The 20,507-nt window shown below is 43.2% G+C and overlaps 1 protein-coding gene and 1 non-coding gene across 3 annotated transcripts in view; one reads left to right on the forward strand and one right to left on the reverse strand.

The window, feature by feature from the left end:
• Nucleotides 1-20,507, forward strand: part of GLIS3 (GLIS family zinc finger 3) — a 437,565-nt gene that overhangs the window by 159,275 nt on the left and 257,783 nt on the right. The gene's annotated exons all lie outside the window — the stretch shown is intronic.
• Nucleotides 15,367-15,473, reverse strand: LOC114219824 (U6 spliceosomal RNA). Its single transcript, XR_003611470.1, has one exon. It is a non-coding gene; the product is annotated as a U6 spliceosomal RNA (small nuclear RNA).

The raw sequence follows: 20,507 nt of genomic DNA on the forward strand, positions 1-20,507 counted from the left end.
CAAATGGAGCTTGCAACAGTGCTTCAAACCTGTGTGTGTGTTTCCATCCAGTGAGTGTGAAAGAAAGCATGTTCAGTGCTTGAATCTTGGAGTCTGTATTTTACGGAGCTTCTGTCTGTGCGAGGGGCTGTAGCAAGGTGTCCTGTCTTACCAGTTAGTGCAGGGCTTCACATGTCCGCACCGTTGACACTTGGGGGTGGGCGATTCTCTGGGCTTGAGGGGCATCTGGGGCATTGCAGGGTGTTGAGCTGCACCCCTGGCCTCTACCCACCAGATGCCAGTAGCATCCTCCCTCCCCTCCTAATGGGAACAGAAATGTCTCCAGGCATTTGCTCTGTGTCTCCTGGGAGGGCGAAATTGTCCCTGGTTGAGAACCACTGAGTCTAGGGGAACCTGAATTTACCAGCCTTATTTATGCCGAGACAGGGCAGTTGTTTGGAGATTACAGCCAGTGTCTGAAACACAAATACTTGGCTTAAACAACAACAACAACAACAACAAACCCAGAAAGAAACCCATGTCAGTTGGCATTGCCAAGTGAGAGCTTGTCTAAGCCTCTTCCTCTTTCCTGGCCTCATCAAGGACCCTGGCCATGACCCAGGCAACTTCTGATGGCTAGCTGATGAAGAAGCGATCCTTTATGTGTCCAAAATTATAGCAGGAAGGGCTGTAAATGTTTCCAAGTACCTAGCTGATACTGGGATTTCCTTTTCTTATAGAAATTGTGATATAAATGGAGGGTTGGTTCCTGGTCCTAGAAGAATGGTTGTATCTAGAATTTATCCTCTTCTGATGGGGAAGCATCTAAAGTAGATAGAGTGTGATCTTCTAAGCCAGAAATTTAGCTTTAGGTGAGAATGAGCCCTTGGTGTTTAACTTCTCACCAATTTCAGTACTCCTAATGAAACCATAGTGTGCTGAAAATATATGGAAATTTAGAGGTCTACATTTGCAGTTCACTGTGTCTGCCATTGGATGCTCTGCGTCTTGATTTTAGAAGTGAAATTCATTTACACTCTTCCATTTAGAATAAATCATAGAAAGGGTGCACTTTTGGGACTCACGATGGCACTAGGTATGATGACTCATCAACAGGAAATGGAGTTCTCTGCCCATCATGACCCAACTTTGATAAGAAAAGCCAAAAGAAGCTTGAATTTGTAGATCTGTGTCGGGCCAGCAGTGCTTATACGATTAAACTTTTTTTGAAATCAGCTAATTAGAAGCAGTTTAAAAACAAACAGCTTTCTGGATCTTCATCAGGAAGACAGTAGGTATAATTATCAATAGTTACATTATTATCCTAGAAGAATATAAACACAAGACACCAATTGCTTAACCAACCTGTTCCACCCAGGAGACATTTTGAGTCAAGACTTGGTTTGGAGATATTTTATACAGAAGGACTAGTGGCAATGATAATCGGATGATGACAAATGAAAGCAGCCTTATGTGGTTTGTGCAGGATAAGAAAAAGCCCACTATGTTCATGACAGAATAAAGTTAAGTAGGAACAGCCATATTTGAATATTTACTTTTGGACCCCGAGAGGAAAAGAGTTTTCGTTGCTTGAGACAGACTGTAGGGAAGCCGAACCCTATCCAGGAAGATCATGTCTTCCATTTGCTAAGCCAGGTTTACAAAGCCATGTCCCATGCACAATCTCATTGGATTTTCACCGTGATCCTAGGAAGTAGAAAAGGTGTTTGTGGTTTTCATTTCCATTTAAAAATGAGGGAACAGCTCACGTGACTTTATCTAAGGTTCCACAGCCGGTAAGTACTGGCTGGCGAACCAGGACCCAAGTCTCTTGGCCTCCTAGGCCAGAGCTTTTTTCCATTCCATCAGAGTCTCCCACGAGGTTACTGTGAGTTATGTCTACTCCATTCCATACTTTCCTATTTCTTAGGGCCCCACATCCTAGTTCTGTCTCATTAGGGCTGCCATATTGCACAAGTCCGGGGGCACCGTTCATTCTGCCTGCCTTGGGGTCTTGTACAACTCAAGGTCCCTGGAGGGCGGCAGCTACATAGGCCATAGAGAATGCCATCCAGTGGGCAGTTTCTATTTGTGTGAGTTAAAGCTGTACAGTGAGAACCTGGGAGAGTAAAGTGGCTCTCTATGCCTGGAAGCTTTACCGGAATCTGTGTCCTGCATCCCCAGCCCCCGCCCGCCCCGCCACAGTATCATACCACTTAAACACCATGGAACTCTGTAATTCTACTTGTGAAAAGGACCACTTGAGTCCTGCTAAATTAGAAGAAAGAGACACCGTTGATTTTATTCCTTTGGTTAAAATCAGCTAATTAGACACAGAATCATTTCATCTTTTATTTAAGATGCAATTTTATCTTTTGAATTTGGTTATTCTGGAAAAAGCACATTTTCACTTAATACAAAACTACGTATCTCTGATCCATGTTATCAAGAGGTATTGGAAGTGAGCTTTTAAAAAAACTTACTAGTTTTTCCTAATTAGTCAGGTGTCTTTTATCCTATTTTGTTGTAGACATCCTTTAAAATATATATACTGATATACTGTCTCACCTTTTCCAGAAGTTATTTGTCCTCATTTCATGAGTGATCAGGTTTGAGGGACCATAATGCAGGCAAGGAGATACGTGTCTGAGTAGGAGAACGTGTGGTCTAACAGGTCAGCCCTGGCAGGGAGTAAGGCCAGTTAAGATGGGAGGAAAACGGCTTGCCAGCCTAAAACTCATACGCGTACACTGCCTCCCCTGTTCTGGTTTCTCCTGTAAAAGCTGTGGTGTCTATGATGTATAACAGACAGATGACTAAGTAAGAGTAAGAATGCCATGATCTTCCCTTTCTATACCGTTTTACAGCTTTTCAAAACATTCCTCTATGGTATGTGTTACAAATTCAGTATGGAAGGCAGAATCTCATTGTTTCTACCTTACAGGCTAGGGAACTGAGGCTCAGAGCAAGTTAATCAATTACACAACAGAGTCTTCTTTCTATTATGCTGTAAATCTTACCATTTTTTACCCAGAATAGTATTAGGGCTTGGAAGGTGAAAACACATTATAAGCCATTTAAATTCTTTGTGGGATGAGGTGAGATGAAATGCAAACAACATTTTAAAACACAAAGTCACATATTTCTGATTATACTTAATAGGTAACTTAACATGTCCTGCAAAACAGAAAGCGATAGAAATTAGGTCTGGAAGGGGCATAGAGAGGCAGGCCTCCTCTCAGAACAGGACTTTGTTACGGCTTGAATCATGTCCCCCCAAAAAGATAGGCCACCATCATCATCCCCAATGCTCAGAATGTCACCTCGTTTGGAAATAGGGTCTTTCTAGAGGTCATCAGGTTCAAATGAGGTCATCAGGGTGGGCCCTAACCCAGTACAACCAGGGTCCTCGTGAAAAGGGAAAAGGTAGGAAGAGGTGAAGAGACAGGGAGAAGGCTGTGTGAAGTCCGAGGCAGAAGCCCAGGCGTGCCTGCGAACCCCCAGGAGCCCGGGCAGAGCGCAGAACTGACCCCCTCGCGGCTCTTGGAAAGAGCCAACCCTGCCCACACCCTGATTTTGGACTTTTAGCTTCCAGAACTGTAAGATACTGAATTTCTGTTATTTCAAGCCACACAGTTTGGGGTACTTTGTTACAGCGGCTGGAGGAACGAATACAGACCCCCCCCACCCCCTTGCCCGCCTCCAGCAAGGGAGACAGGAGCGCTACAGCTGCGGCTTTGCCTGCTTGGCATCGTGATGACAGTGAGCCACGCGGCAGCCTTCTGGACTTGATCTCAAAGGCCTGGGGAGCCTCTGGAAAATGTTAAGAGGAGAAGGAACTGATCACACCTGTGTTTTAAATGCTCACTTTTGCTGCCGTGCGGAGAATGGACTTAGGAAGCATGGTGGGAGCAAGACCACAGACCAGTAAGGAGGGTTTTATACTGGTCCAGTTTTATACTGGAGAGACAATGAGGTCACAGGCTAGGTGAGAAGGCGCTGAGTTCATCTTTCATTCCTGAGGTTTCTGGAATGTTCATCAGTCCGGCCTCAGCTCTACATGTCTCTCTCAGCCTGTGGGCCAGAGCAGGATAGAGCAGATGTCTCCTGGGGACACGTCCTGGTCTGTCATGCATCAGGGCGCCGAACATACTTGGACTATGTATCTGAGCACATCTCATGGGAGTTTTGGGATTATCACACTCTGCCACGGACAGAGACATCCCTCACTTTGAACTCAGCAAGCACGTTCGTGTCATGTCTCTTGGCAGTTATGTGAGAGTGAACTTGGAAAGACGGATGAGTAAGCTTCGAAGGGAAACTGAATCACGAGTCTCTCTGTACTTGAATTAAGATATCTGTAATTTTATGTCTCAACTTTTATCATTGTCTTTTACTATAAAGAGAAAGTGAAAAGGTGAAGAAGTCTGATGTTACAGCAAGGGATAGAACAGAATATTTCAGTAAGTTGAAATCAGATTAAGTTTAGAGCCATCCTGATAGTTTTAAGGCAAAGTTGTACTGTATACCATTGGAAGAAAGAAATGCTACAGAGATCTTAGTTCACATCCGATTAATCTCTCAGGATAATTTGTTTACTGGCTTCTGCTGCCAAACCTATGAGTTGCTTTCTTCAGGGGTGAGGGTTAGTTGACGAAGCGATTTATTATGTTTCTGGTACACAGCGTATCGATCTTGCTCATGGAAAATGTTAATGGTGTCCCTGGTATATCATTCATCTTCCACTGCCCCCATTCATTATTCCCATCCCCCATTAGTAATTCTTGTATCACAGAGGGACATCTCATTAGGAATATTCCAAGGTCAGTGAATGGCGTGGCTCTGTGTGTTGCTGCAGGATTTTTAAAAGGCAGTCATTACTCAAAATTGCAAGAGGAAATTAGCATTTAAGTAAGAAAGTGTTACAAAGTCTTGAAATGGACCCATTCCTTCGCTTCAGTGAGAAATCAAATTCTGAGAGACAGAAATTTGTTTTTATTTTCATATCTCTCAACCGCCCCGGCTCTCCCTTGTTTAATCATCCAGTGTCCTGGTGTGTAGAGAATCTGTGGGCTTCTCAGTGTGATACTGAGACCCTGTTTTTAAAAAGTTACAAACTTTTTCTTATACACAAAGCTGTAAGAATAATACAGCAAACATCCAAGTAGATCAGTGGAACAGAATAGAGCCCAGAAATGACCCACAAATACATGGAAACTTAATTTTTCAGAATTTTGTGTGTGTGTGTGTTTGGGTGTGCGCACATGCGTGTGAGCCTTAACTGGGTGGTGGGCCTTCTTGCTACTTAGGGGGATGATTCAAATCCAGCACCTTTGGGTTCTTGGAGCATGATCCCAATAAACTATCCATGTTGATCAGAGTCAGGATAGAATGAAGAGAATATCATTGAAATTGAGCAAAGTGCTTCACATAGTACAACAGGATATCACATGTCCATGGTTGTTTCTCTTCTAAAATATTTCATACTGGCAAAAATGTGTGATGCTGGTAGAGTCTCTGTTATCTTGCTTTGGATTATCCAAGAATTTCTGAGGTTTTTAGTCGTAAGTATGAGGAGAGGGAGGAGATGGAGGTGGTCATGGCAGAAGCCACCTCCCTCCACCTGCCCTCTCACTGAAGGGCACCCACGTGACCTCTAAGAGCAAGTAACAAAAGCATCAGGTGAGTTCACCTTTCTGCCCTCATGTGAGCTCCGAAGCCCAGAATTTCATGTAGGCCCATGTTTCTGTCTCTTTCTTCTTACAGGGTTGACGTCCTGTTAGTGTTGTAGGTATTCACTCAAGCAGAGGCTCACTCATAACTTTCTACTCTTAACAACTTTCTACTCTTAACCCAAGAAGAATCTTTTCCTTCTCTCTCTCTCTTTTTAAGTAGGCTTGACACCCAGCATGGAGCCCAGGACAGGGCTTGAACTCAAGACCCTGAGATCAAGACCTGAGCTGAGATCGAAAGTTGGACGCTTAACCGACTGAGCCACTGAGGTGCCCCCCTTTCGTCTCTTAATTTATAGTAGAGGGAACTCTGGTCCCCAGTGGCTCTGGATGGCAGGAAATTATAAGAGCCGATGCTGCTGCTCTCCAGACCTGTGGGTCCTTCTGAGAAGAAAGATTTCTGTGAACAGAACCCTCTCCATGCAGCAATGAGTGACTTCTTTCTAGCTTACTCCACCCTTTGTCTCCTTTCCTTGGTCAGTTTATAAGCTGCCTTACCCTCGCCGCATCTTTGCCTCCCCCCGCCCCACCAGCCTCGTTTAGAGGGCCGGGTCGTAGCTCTGATAACTCCTAAACTAGGGAGGGAGTAGTCCCCGCTGCCAATAACCACAGATAAAGGATACTACTCTGTGATTTTATTCATTTATTTATTTTTATTTTTTACAAAAATGCTAGAAAGTCTCTGAGATTTAATCAGATTTATTTCTGATTTAGTGTTTTTCTTTTCTTAGAGCCCCCTCTCACTGCCTTCGCACTCCAGTTGTGTAAGCTTCAGACCCCACAAAACCTGGATGTGACCCTGGCTGAGCTATAGAGTGAACTATGAGTGCCCTTTTCTAAGCAAATTTTGTTTTCTCTAGAGTTCATAATTACCTTCAAAAAAAAAAAGTAGATTTTATTTTTTGAGCAATTTTAGGTCCACAGAAAAAGGGAATGGAAAGCACAAAGAGTTCCTATAAACCCCCTGTTCACACACACAATCTGCCGCATTATCACCATCCAACTCCAGAGTGGTGCATTTGTTAGAAGAGATGAACCTGCGTGGACACACTGTAATCTCCTAAGTCCCTAGTGTATAGTAGGGTGCACTCTTGGTGTTGTGTGTGCTGTGGATTTGGACGCAGGTATCCACCCTTATAGTATCATCCGGCAGAGTGTCACCGTCCTAAACAGCTTGTGCTCTCTTCATCTCTCCCTCTGCCAAACACCAGTACTCATCCTGTTGCTTCCATAGTTTTGCCCTTTCCAGAGGATCGTAGAAGTGGAATCACACAGAACACAGCCTTTTTAGATCGGCTCCTTTCATTTAGCAATATGCATTTAAGGTCCCTCTGTGATAGCTTCCTTCCTTCCCCCCCCCTCCCACCTTCCTCCCTTTCTCCCTTCCTCCGTTCCTTCCTTATCCGTAAGAGGGAGGGTAGGATGGGGGAGGTCAGAATTCATACTTGGGTAATTCAGCACAAAACAAAACCTATATTGATGCTGGGTCGGACTTTGTGTCTCAGTATCTGCACTTCTGCCTTTTCAGGTGGCAGGAATTTTAACCGCTGCATTATTCCTACGGGGGCAAGTGCCCTTTGTAGCTGGATACACTTGGGTATAAATCTCAGTTATGCCATACGCTGGCAGGATGGCTCATTATGTTCATCTGTAAAATGAAGATAGTCTTGTGGGAACTAAAAGAGATAGTACGTGTAAAGCCCCCAGCACTTAATACAGGCTCTGTGAACAATGCATTGCTTCCCCCTGAGTAATGCTTGAATTTTTCCACAGCCCACAGCGGGCAATTTTTCCCCTCAACTTTGGCCAATTTATAATAGCTACGCAATATTTTCCTTTTTTTTTTTTTTTTTAACTTCTTGAGCCCCTTCACCCATTTCTTCTCCCCCCACCTCTAGACTCTGGCAATCACCAGTCTGTTCTCTGTATCCATGAGCTTGTTGTTTGTTATTGTTGTTGTTTCTGTTTTTTAAGATTCTTCACATGAGAGAGATCATACAGGATTTGTCTTTCTCTGTCTGACTTATTTCACTTAGCATAATGCCCTCAAGGTCTATCCATGTTGTCGTACACAGGAGGATATCATTTCTTTTTTTATGGCTGAGTAATAGTCCAGTGTGTGTGCATATGCGTGTGTGTGCATGTGCGTGCACGTGTGTTGCATGCACATGTGTGTGTGTGTGCATGTGTGCGTGTGTGAGTGTGCGCGTGTATTGACTTCCTTATCCATTCATCCATTGATGGACACTTAGGTTGTTTCCATATCTTGGTTATTATAAATAATGTTGCACTGAATGTGGGGGTGCACATTTTTTGAGTTAGGGTTTTCATTTTCTTCGGGTAAATACTGGATTATATGGTAATTCTATTTTTAATTTTTTGAGGTACTTCTGTACTGTTTTCCACAGCGGCTGCACCAGTTTATACTCTTGCCAAGCGCACAAGGATTCTCTTTTCTCCACATCCTCATCAAGATTTGGTATTTCTTGTCTTTTTGATTCTAGCCATTCTAACAGGTGTGATGTGACATCTCATTGTGGTTTTGATTGCATTTCCCTGATGATGAGTGATGTTGAGCATCTTTTCGTGTGCCTGTTGGCCATTTGTGTGCCTTCTTTGGAAAAACCTCTATTCAGATCTTCTGCCCATTTCTTAGTTGGATTGTTGTGGAGCTTTTTTTCCTGTTGAGTTGTATGCATTCTTTGTATATTTTGAGTATCAGCTCCTTATTGGATGTATCATTTGCAAATATCTTCTCCCATTCAGTAGGTTGCTTTTTTATCTTGTTAATGGTTTCCTTTGCTGTGCAGAAGCTTTTTTTTTTTTTTTTTAGTTTGATGCAGTCCCACTTGTTTATTTTTGGTTTTGTTGCTTTTAGTTTTGATGTCACATTGAAAAAAATGCATCTCCAAGACCTGTGTCAGGGAGCTTACCCTAAGTTTTCTTCCAGAATTATAGTTTCAGGTTTTATATTCATCTTTAATTTTTGATTTAGTCCTTCAGCCACTAGATGGATTTAAGTACATTTAAGTAAGGGCTCTCCCCGCTTACCCCCTAACCCTGCTTTTTAAAAATTATAAATGGTGACCAAATTAAAAAAAGGGCCATTGAGGACTTAGAGTTCTAGAGTTATTCACAGGATGAATGTGTGACTTTTGTTTTTGGTATGAGTTAACAATACAAATGACCTTTGAGTTGGAACTATTCCTGGACTAGGTGTAGGAGTGATTCAGTCTATGTCTTTGTAACACAACTGGTGGGCAAAAAAGAACCAAACACCCATATTTACCTTACTCTAAATAGAGTCAATTAACAAGTCATCTGGTTATTTTAGCACTAGGTAAAAACATAGATTTTAAGTCATTTATGGTGATTCAGAGAAGTTTTTATTTTTAATTATCTGTTTAATCCTTTGGTGAACAAATTTATCTTTACTCTTTTTCCTTATTTCCCTTAAAAATATATTTCTCTTTTTGGTTTGCATTCAGATGCTGCATTCTCTGGTTTGGCAAAATCAGCAATGGCGACTTTTTTTTTTTTTCCTTTAAGTTTGGGTTATCAGGTGCAGAGAAAATACAGCAAAGGGCAAAGAACCCACATTTGGGGTAAAATCCAGCTGGTTTTGATTCCTTGCCCTGTCTCTTGCTGGCTCTGGAATCCGGAAAATAACTCTTCTGAGCTTCAGTTACCTAAACTTTAAAAAAGTAAGATAATAATACTTACCTTATGAGGTTGTTGGCGGGGTCAAGAGAAGTCCACTTGGCCCTTGAACAACATGGGTCTGAACTGGACGGTGCCACCGATGTGCAGAGATTTTAGAGTCCAGCACTGTGAATGTATTTTCTCTTATGATTTTCTTAACACCATTTCCTTTTCTCTAGCTCACTTTAGTGTAAGAATACATATATAAATACAATATTAATATTAATACAATATGTGTTAATTGACGATGTTATTGGTAAGGCTTCCGATCAACAGTAGGCTACTGGTAAAGTTTTGGGGGAGTCAGAAATTCTATACGGATTTTCAACCATGTGGGGTTGGCACCTCTAGCTCCCACATTGCTCAAGGGTCAACTGTAATGGACGATTACGATGCCAGCCAATCGGCAGTAACCCGTATCTTAAATGTTACTTCCATTTTTCTTCTGTGTGGGCGGACGGAGTTTCAGGTCTGTTTAGCTGCAGTATAAATGGATCATTAAAAGTGAAGCAAATTTACAGCTAGTTCACGTATGTCACTCATGGATGAAGGAAATCAGAGGAGTGAAGTGTCTTATTCAAGAGGATAGATTGCGAGGCAGAAGAGAGATTAGAACCCCTGTGTCCCCCTTCCTCAAACCCAGACCTTTCCTCTTATAGTATGGCTTGTCCCGTGATCCAGTAAGCCTTACTCTTGGATTCTGTAAAACACAGCAACCACCTAAACAAACCCCCCAATCTAGTCACCAGAGGGATTGTAGCATATATGATCTCTGTCTACTTGGACATCATATTTGTTATAACATAACTGGTTACTTAAGTAAGTTATATTGTGTGTAATTTGTCCTGTGGTTATCATAAAACCCTTTCCTGAAATATAGAAATACTCACAATTTGGGTGTCTTTTTGGTGTAGCATGAGATGGCACCCGGTTATAAGGTTTGTGTCCAGGAAATGGCTTGTCTAAAGGGTGTGTGCATTTAACCTTGGACAGATATTGGCAGATTTCATCTCCATAGGCAATTGTATGCCCTCTCACTACCCATATATGGGAATGCCAGTTGCTTCCATACCTCAGGAACACAGTATTTGCTAATCTGGTAGATGAAAAATGTTCATCTTTTTGAGAATCCAGTGACCCATTTTGATTTTCTCCCTTGTTCCTCAGCCTCTCTGTCTTCCCTACCATGTTTCTTCCCCATCTCTTTCTGTCCATCGTTGGGTGTTTTTGGTTGAGATTTTAGATTGCTTAAAGTCTTTTATTGGGAAGCATCCCCTGAAAAGGTGATCTAGAGGGACCAAAAGTTGAGACATTGACAGGAAATTGAATTCAAACCGGATGAGAAAAGCAATGAATCACTCCCAAGAATTAGTCAGTAGCAAAACACTGATTCAACACACAGTTGACCTAAAATTCCTAGGTTTTTGGAGTGGGATTTTATGGAGTAAGACCTTAGGGATATTGATGGGTTGATAAGGCCTCTGGTCAACTCATCCTGTTGTGACCACCGAATATGTCTTTGACCTGAAACGGCCTAAAGTTCAGCTGCAGGATGTTGAGCATTACCGAGTCCACTAGACCCACTGCAGTCCAGAAAAGTGGTAGATGGATAGGTCAGCCTCACAGCTGGGTTTGGAGTGTGGTGGAAGATACCTTGGCCTCCTGTAAGCTTCCTCAAGACCAAGATCCTGATTATTTACAGCCCCTCATGGTACCGCAGAAGGCCAAGCCCATGACAAGCATTTGTTTCTTGTCTGTTTAAAACTTGCTGAAAACTAAGAGGCTTTGGAATTAGGGCCAAAACCCTGAGTTCTTTCTTGTATCTTTAGGCCACTCTTGTGTTCTGACTCGGGCTGGAAAACCCCTGCCAGGCCTGCAGAGGGAACACTGAATTGGTCCTCCCTTGCCCTCCACATGCCTTTGTCCTCCCTTTGTGCGCACTTTGCAAGAACTGTCCCTGCTCATTGAAAACAGGAGGGTCAAGGTCATTGACTCTTTTCTGTATTTTTTCAGCAGGAACATTCATTCATTGTTTTAACACTTTTTTAGGCAGCACAGCATAGTGATTAAGTGCAGGGGCTCTGGAGCCACACTGCCTGGGTTTAAATCGTGACTCAGCTGCTCAACACGTTGCTCAATTACTCCGTGCCTCAGTTTTGTCATCTGTAAATGAGGATAATTAAATATACGTATGTACATATGTACATATGTGGGCATGGGTGTATGTGGCTTAACCAAATGCCTACCTTATAGTAAGTTGTCTGTATGCTTATTACCATTAATAATACATTTTTAAAAATTTCAGTCACTCTAAGGTTAAGTGGAAGAAATGCTTACTGTGTGCAACTCTTGCAAACATTTCCCCCATATTCCCTTCACTCATGAGAACTCCGTAGATATTATCATCCTCTTTTTATGACTGGAAGCTAAGGCACAGAGAGGTTAAATACATTGTTCAGGAACTTAGCTTCAGTGGACTTGGAAGCTTTCTTCTTTCCTTCCGCTCTTAGGTCTCCTCACCCGAGTCTACCTAATTTTTTTTTTTTTTTTTTTTTAAGTCCCAGAGAAGGTTAAAATACAAATTCTCTGGGACACACCACAGGAGCTATAATGAAGTCTTGTTTTGCTTTGTTTTTATTGAGCGTGAGCCCGTGTGATCATCCTCAATATGAATGAATGTAAGGGGTTTTCTTAAACTCAAATATTGATTAAGCCAAGACCACAGTTTTGGATCTGATGGGGTTGTAGGCAAGAAACCAGCAATAAGGAGAAGTGTAGTGTATTCTAGAAAAGAGTGAGGGTGCTGGGCCTCTGTGGGAGGGAGGAGGCAGTGCAGATCATCTGTACCACCGCTCTGCCTCATACGTGTTTCTGGAAGAAGCACACTGACCCTCGTGGGGTGGGAATGGGAGGGACATATCCCGAGGTCCCTGGGAGCCCAGACAGGCCATCTCTCATTGACACAGGACACACGAGACCAAACAAAGAACAGCATTCTTGGACATAACACCCCTTAAGCCAAGAACATGACATGTACGGGGAGGTGCCACTTTGACTAGGAAGAAATACTCTTCTTTTTGATCACAAGAAGCTACGGAGTTTTCCTTCTTCATTACCTTATTAGTGAAGACACCTGATGGCTTAATTTTGTGTTTTTAACATTTTTATGTTTCAAGAATTTTCTTCTTCAGTAATTCCCCAATAATTTTGAAATAGTGATCTGTTTTCCTTTCCCCTTTAGTCAGGTGTTCCTTGAATTCTTAAAGCTATGTATGTGAATACATAGTTTTGTGTTATCTTTAATATACAAACAGACACCGACACACATATATTTGTTTTTTCTTAAAACTTTTGTGAAGGGAAAAATATACACTATTCAAGATTAGAATCTTCAGACATTTTCATTTTTAATTTTGAGATAAATGTATTAAACTGAGCTATTTCATAGGTGATATCTGTCCTCTTTATACAATGGAGTGCTGTGTCCCCACAGAACCGAGTTTCAACTGTCACACGGCAGTTGTGGCAGACATGAATATTTGGGTTATTAAGAGACATTAAAACTAGCCCAGACCAAAATCTTCGGGAGCAGTTCATAAAAATAAAAGTAAAGCAAACATTTACATTTTGTGTGAAGGAAGTTGTGGGGGATAAGCCTTTCCACCAGCTTTTTTTTTTTTTTTAACATGGACATACGGATATAGATATTTTTGTCACAGTTAAATCACTGGTAACTCCTTCTGAAGACTTGTCTATTTCATTTTCTTTCTGAGGACTGAAGATGGGCCTTTTGGGGTGAGGCCCTTTGGACTAGCAAGCTGCTGTGTGGGATTTGGCAGTGAAGTACTTGTGCTTTTTGAAAAAGAATACTAGTATATCTCTTTTGGCCATGATTTAAAAACACATGACTTTATAAATATTGTGAAATTTAATTGTGGTGTTTTTTTTGTTTTTTGTTTTTTTTGCATCATAGTAAAAGGCACTGCAATTCTCAAGGAACATGATACTAGATTGTAAGATTGTAAGATTCTTGTGCGAAAGAACAGGTCTTATTTATCTCTTTCCTCTCTGTCTCCGAAATACACCCTATATATAGTTGGTACTCAGTGAATATTTACTGAAGCGAATTCAATCTAAAATGCATTCACCACCCCTCACACTCACTTCCCCTCTGGTAACCACCAGGTGGTTCTCTGTATTTAAGTCTGTTTTTTGTTTGTCTCTGTTTTTCTTAGTTCGTTTGTTTTGTTTCTTAAATTCCACTTACGAGTGAAATCATATGGTATTTGTCTTTCACTGACTTATTTCCCTTAGCATTATACACTGTAGCTCCATCCATGTCATTGTAAATAGCAGGATTTCATTCTTTTTGATGGCTGAGTAATATTCTGTTTTTTACACACACACACACACACACACACACACACACACACACACACACACCCCACATCTTCTTTATCCATTCATCTCTCAATGGACACTAGGGCTGCTTCCATAATTTGGCTATTGTAAATAATGCTGCAATAACATAGGGGTGCATGTATCTTTTTGAGTTAATGTTTTTGTATTCTTTGGGTAAATACCCAGTAATGGAATTTGGTAATTCTATTTTTAATGAACCTCCATACTGTTTTCCGCAGTGGCTGCGCCAGTTTGCAGTCCCACCAACAGTGCACGAGTGTTCATATTTCTCCACATCCTCCCCAACCCTTGTTGTTTCTTGTGCTGTTGATTTTAGCCATTCTGACAGGTGTGAGGTGGTATCTCATTGCAGGTTTCATTTGCATTTCCCTGATAATTGATGATATTGAGCATCTTTTTGTGTGTCTGTTGGCCATCTGGATGTCTCCTTTGGAGAAATGTCTGTTCATGAGTCTTCTGCCTATTTTTAATTGGATTATTTGGGGGCCTGGGGGGTGTAATTGAGTTGTATAAGTTCTTTATATATTTTTTATATAAACCCCTTATTGGATATGTCATTCGCAAATATCTTCTCCCATTCAGTAGGTTGTCTTTTTGTTTTGTTGATTATTTCCTTTTTTGTGTGTCCTGTGAACTTCTAATATCCTTTCAAATTTGGGGTAAGGGACAGACACCTTATTGACTCACTTAGGACACACTTAGGATGGGCAAAGTAAGGGAGAATCGTACTTCTCTTCTATTGACCTTATTTATTTCTCATTTCAGTGAGTACTAATTGAGAACATTTATTTTTCTTACCTTTCTCTCCCCTTTATTAACTAACTGAATCACCAACTATTTATTAAGAATATGTTTTATATGAATAATTGGGCTAAGCAATGGGACTACAAAGGAAAATAAAATCTAATACTTGTTTCCAAAAGGAAGGAGGTCAATTAATTATTGCAAGTGACCTGAGAAGAAGGATTTAACTATATGCCCCTAAGTTGTCTTTAAATATCGTCTCTTTCCCATATTCATTGTTCTTACTCCCTTTGAGAAGTAGAATTCTCGTAGGGCATGTGGGGAGAGAGGACAAATCCAGATCTACCATGCTGTGAGCAGACCTTGTGTAGCCAGTGAGCTGTGTTCCATGGGGCATGAACTAGTAGCGTTTACTAGTGGGTGAATGAGCTTCACTATATGCAAGTGATCTAAAGTTCACTGGGTTGACTACATGGTAACTAACCATACTACAAAATGGACAGTGGTGAAATGGCGCCAGCAGGGCTGGGTAAATCTCTGGATTGTTCAGCGGCCAGAGAGAACAATTTTGTGTGTGTGTGGGGGGGCGGGTGTAGGGAAGAGGAAACGGGAGGACTTCCTGGAGGAAATGGTGAGGCTTGGACTATGTGACAGGATTGGAGCCCCGTAGGACCCATACCTGGCATGTCACGTAGACACATGGATGGATACTGCATATTTCTGTCTTTGGTGCCCAGTGAATGTTCATCTCATATGTATGAATCCTGTCTTGTTGTTTTTTTTTCTTAAATTTCCTATTGTTTTCTAACTTTTATGTGTCATCCTTGTGTGAAGGCCATGCTAATCTTCTCTGTATTGTTCCAGTTTTAGTGTGTGTGCTGCTGAAGCGAGCATTGTTTTCTGATTTTTAACGTGATTGTCAGGGTAGCTGTCTGTTCCACTTTGTGAGGACAGAGTCTGTATCCTGCGTGGTCTGTTCTTGTTCTCGGCGCGGGGCTCGCACACTGCTTCCCGGCTGTGAAAGGATTTGGTTGGAGTGTTTTCACCAGGGGAGTGAGGTTTTAGATCTACCTGGAAATTGCTGATTGTTGTTCTATTTTGTTTATAAGGATATCATCTCAGAATCCATTTTTCCTTTTCCTTTTTTCATGTCAAAACTTTCTCTCATCTTCTACTGATAGTGGTTCCGTAGAGTGGTGGCTGTGCATATATATTCAGGGCTCTCACATGAAAGGACAATGCTCGTTTTGCCAGGATAAGTGGAGAAGGAATAATATATGTGAATCTACAACCTAAATAAGGAATGGCAAAATATCAAAGTATGTTATGTTTTTACAGCTATTCTAGCTCTGTACTCAATCTGACCATAAAACAACTAATATTTTCACTGTTACCTCTTAGCAATATTTTAGGTTTTCTCTTCCTTGCCTCCAGTTAACATGGATTATTAGCAGCAAACAAGTATAACTATTGCTTTTTTTTTTTAATTTGAAACTTCACCATATTTTCATGGTCAGTCCAATTAAACTGAACAGTTACAAGCTGACAGCCAAAGTGTGTGCAGAGCACTACACTGGAAGCTTGTAGAGGCTGCGAAGGTGAGGAGTGGAGAGTCCCTGCCTTCTCAGGGCTCATGACCCAGCAGGGAGGACGTGTCCATAAATCATTCTGTTAGCAGGCTGTACAGAATGCAACAACTGAAGAACAGCACAAGCTCTGTGGGAGTTGATGGGAAAATAGGATAATCTACACAGAAGTTACCCCAAGTTCCCCAAGTTCATGAATTTCTTTGGTTAGTAAAGTTGTTTCCACAATGCCTAAAATCCCCACTATGCACAGTGCCAGGCACCTCCTTAGACTGTGTTAAAAAATAGTGCACATAGGTGGCAAAACCCCTAAAACGCATTAAAAGGATATGCGGTGGAAAGTAAGTCTGTCTCCTGACACATTCCATCACTTTTTCTCTCTAGAGACACCCACTTTTCACAATTCCCCACGTGTGATTAATTGTGAAAGAGGTGTTGCTGATCGGTTCTTTTGGCATTTCATTGCCTTCAACCCAGTGTAGTAAACATTCCACACATGTGCCAGGTGCTGTGTTAAGTACTGGGAATACCAAAACTGGGACTCTGGTCCCTGAACAGTCACAGCCTGGTACACATAAAGCTAGGACTTGGGCTGTAACATGTTCAGCGATATGATGGAGATAAGGGGTAAGTGTTCTGATGACTCAGGGGGGTACAGGACTCACCGCCCTACAGTGGTGCCGGGTTGCTTCACGGAGATCACGATCCTCTAGCTAGCACTCGGGGATGCGGGTTTCCCTAGGCTGAGGGAGAGGCAAGTAAATCCTTGGCCAATAGAACCACATACTCAGAGAAAGAGAAGACTGAAAATATACGTTGAGTCTATCAGTAGGGCTAGGGTGTAGGATATGTGCAGTGGTAGATATGTCTGGAGGTTGTGGCCAAATTATTAGGGGCACCAAATTTCTCATCCTGCAAGATTTGGACATCATCCCATGCAAGGGCAAAGGGAAGCGGCTGAAGGAGTACGGTCATGGTAGGGATATGAGGCGTAACGGTCTTTCAGAAGGATCATTTTGGTGGTCCTCTGAAGGCTGGAACAGACAGGGGAGGAGGTAGAAGTGTGGGGATTGGTTAGGTTATTGCTCTGGCTATACCCTGGCCGGGATGGAACAAGAAGGCCTCAGTGGGGATGACGAGAAAACAGATCTGAGATCTCCCAGAAGGACAAATGACGGGCTCTGAGGATCACAGGAACGGATCAGGCATGCTCCCATCTCGGGGTCTGGGCTCCTGCTAAGGGGCACTCGTAGATGAGTTAGCCTTTGTGCATGGTCTTTGCCAGTGGTCGAGGGAGAAACTGAGCATCCTCAGGATGCGGAAGAAGAACTAGGAAGAAAAGGCAGCCCTGAGAAACCATCACCTCTTAAATAGCGGGCCCATAAAAAGCCCTGTGTGATAGAGGAAAAGCGATTAGGCCGTCTAGAGTCGCACAGCCCGGGGCGGGGGGGGGGGGGGGTCTGAGTGAGGAGGAAGGGCTCCTTAGTGTCTGCCCACTGCGAGCCAGAAGTCAGCTGGAGGGGAGGCCGAGAGAGAGCTCGGGCAGGGAGAACGTCCGTGTTGGCCCCCGAGGGCAGAGATGACTGGCGTGGTGAGGAGGAGAGGTCAGAGGGCGAGGCCTCGGAGAGGGCAGAGGTGACCTGCCTGGCTCCGCTGGCTGTCGTGTGGTGGCAGGGGAGAAGTAGGGCCGGGCATACCGTCTCTCCTCCCACCAGATGCTCCTCGGTGCCCCCGCGCTTGGTAGATGAGAGGCCACATGTGGGAGGGAAGGATGGCAGTCAGGAGAGATGGTGATCAGGGCAGCGGGAGGGAGAAGGTTCTTCGGAGCCACCACGGGGCGTCCCTTCCTAGCGCCAGACCTGGGCTGTGTCTGTCCACTGCCTTCACAGGCAAGCTGTTTGCTTGTTGCCGTGGAGTGTCTAATTTTATGCATAAACCCCAGTGAGATCATTTTCTCTGGGCTTTTTTAATCCCCTCAGAAAAGTTTTGCATCCCTCTGCCTGTAGAATTCGATGGTCACTTTTCCTCACACATGGGACCAGCCCTGTCTGCGTCTTTCTGACCCACATCAATGTGAACGCAAAAGGCACCTCAGCAAGGAGCGCGATGCCACATAGTATAGAGGGTTCCTGCGTGTCGGTGGAGATGTAGAGATTAATGGCCGCAGTCGTGACATGGTGCTCTGGAAACAGCATCTGTCCACACAGGGGGAAGCCAGGGAGGCTGTTAGGTCACCAGGGCCCGGAGCTTGAAAAGCAGCTTTAGTGTACGGCATGCTTCTGTTGTTTATAACTTTCTGTAATGTGTGATAACAAAGAGCAGTGTGTGGTAACAAAGAACACTCTGTTACCACGAGTTATTTTAACCACCAGCTTTCGGCTGCTCAGCCTTTTTTCCCCCTTCTTCCTCACAGCTCTGTTTCTGGCTCCATGTCTTTGTCACCCACTTCCACCTCCTCCCCAGCTGCTCCTCCTCGTCTCCTTGTGTGAAGTCCTTCCCCGTGGCTGTTTCTCCTCCACCACGGAGAACCTGCTGGAGGCTTTTGGCTTTATAGCACGAGCAGTTTGCCACTCTTTTCCAAACTCTTCTTGCACATGCATTGCTCCCAAGGGTTCTTCACGCTTAGAGAACCCCAGGATGGAGGGTATTCCAGGGCCTTCTATCAGTATGAGGAGGGAGGGGCTCCTCTTGGGATAGAGGGGGAGAAAGTGTGTGTGCACGTGTGTGTGTGTGTGTGTGCGCGTGCGCGCGTGCAGATGTGCGCGTGTGTCAGAGAGAGAGAGAGAGAAAGAAGGAAGATAGATCAGAGGTTCGGAAGGCTTCATAGTCCTTTTCTCTCTCCCAGAGGACTCCTTGCTGGGTTTTTAATGCTACTAAGCCAAAAACACAGAATAATCATTATTAAACTGGGACTGGAAAAGTTTTGTTTTGTTCTGAAAAATCTGACCTCAGACTTTGAATAGCCACCGAGCCCCAAGTGGCTCCACCTCGACCCCCCGAAGAGAGGCAGGCAATCAGATGTGACTGTGGGGTGAATGGTGTGAGCCCAGAATGGTCCAGCAGAGGCAAGTTTCTTTCTCTAGAGGTAATTTCTACATGGATCATCTTTTATTCTGGCCTGAATTAGCAAGTGATACCAGACATCATTGATGTAGGCAAATGATACAGGAGACAGGGTCTATAGGAAGCTTGGCTGATCATCTTGCATAAATTTCAAGGTTGAGAGTGATTTTACAGCTCTCCTTGCGCTTTCTGCAGTGGATTTTTGTTTGTTTGGCTCGGTTTATAGAACACACTGAAATAGTTTGCTGAAATCCCTTTACTCCTGAACCTTGGTGTACATGTCTTCAATGGCATAAATCATACCAAGAAAGAGTTATTTTAAAAATCTGAAGATTTCAATTAAAAAATCCCTGTGGATTGGCTGTTTGGCCTTCGAAAAGTCAATTAACACCTCCCTTGCTCATTTTCTTTACCTGTAAATGGGGGAGTTGAGCAAGTCTGATGTCTTAGAGGTTTCAGACATTCATTAGTAATCGGACAGACTCAGAGCTGGAAACTGGATTTCACTTTCGTGTCTCAATTCCACGGGTCAGGTGGCCAGTGCTGAGAGGGCTCCGGTAAGGATTACAGACTGCGGGGCTCGGTGGGAAGCAGTGGGGTAGATGAGTGACGGCTGCCTTGCATGCAGTCATTCGGGGTGGTGGCATGTGGTATTTGGTTTGTTTTATTATGTTTTTGCCCTTCCTCCTCTAACCCTACTAAGAGGGACCAGAGGGCAGTTGTGTTTTCATTTTTCACACACACACACACACACACACACACACACACACCCCTCATTTGAACCAAATTGTTGATGAAACCATCAGCTTGTGTTCTATTCCTTCTCCAGATGATTTAGCTTCAGTTAAATCAGATTTCTGTTCCCTACTTCATTTGTCTTAAAACCAAAGGGAAAAGAGAAAAAGGTGTACGGGTGGCCCATTTTAAACACATCACCACTTCACGGGCGCCTGGGTGGCTCATTTAGTTTGGGCGTCTGACTCTTGATCTCAGCTCAGGTCTTGATCTCAGGGTCGTGGGTTTGGGCCCTGTGCTGAGCTCCACATGGAGCTCTGTGCTCAGCATGGAGCCTACTTAAAAAAAAATAAAAATAAAAATAAACACATCACCGCTTCAAGCCCAGGTCGCCTAAAATCTTGGTTGCTTGCAGAAGACAAGATACAAAATGATAGCCAGTTACCCGTCTAATACAGCATAGCATTGAGCTCTACAGTGTAACTCTTTTATGATCATGGCCCTAGGATCAAAAAGGTATGGAGAATTGCACATAGGAAATTAT

The sequence above is a fragment of the Eumetopias jubatus genome, unplaced genomic scaffold (genome assembly GCF_037043125.1).
Source record: "Eumetopias jubatus isolate StellerSeaLion01/CBP00866 unplaced genomic scaffold, mEumJub1_p1.0 scaffold_15, whole genome shotgun sequence".
NCBI classification, from domain to species: domain Eukaryota; kingdom Metazoa; phylum Chordata; class Mammalia; order Carnivora; family Otariidae; genus Eumetopias; species Eumetopias jubatus.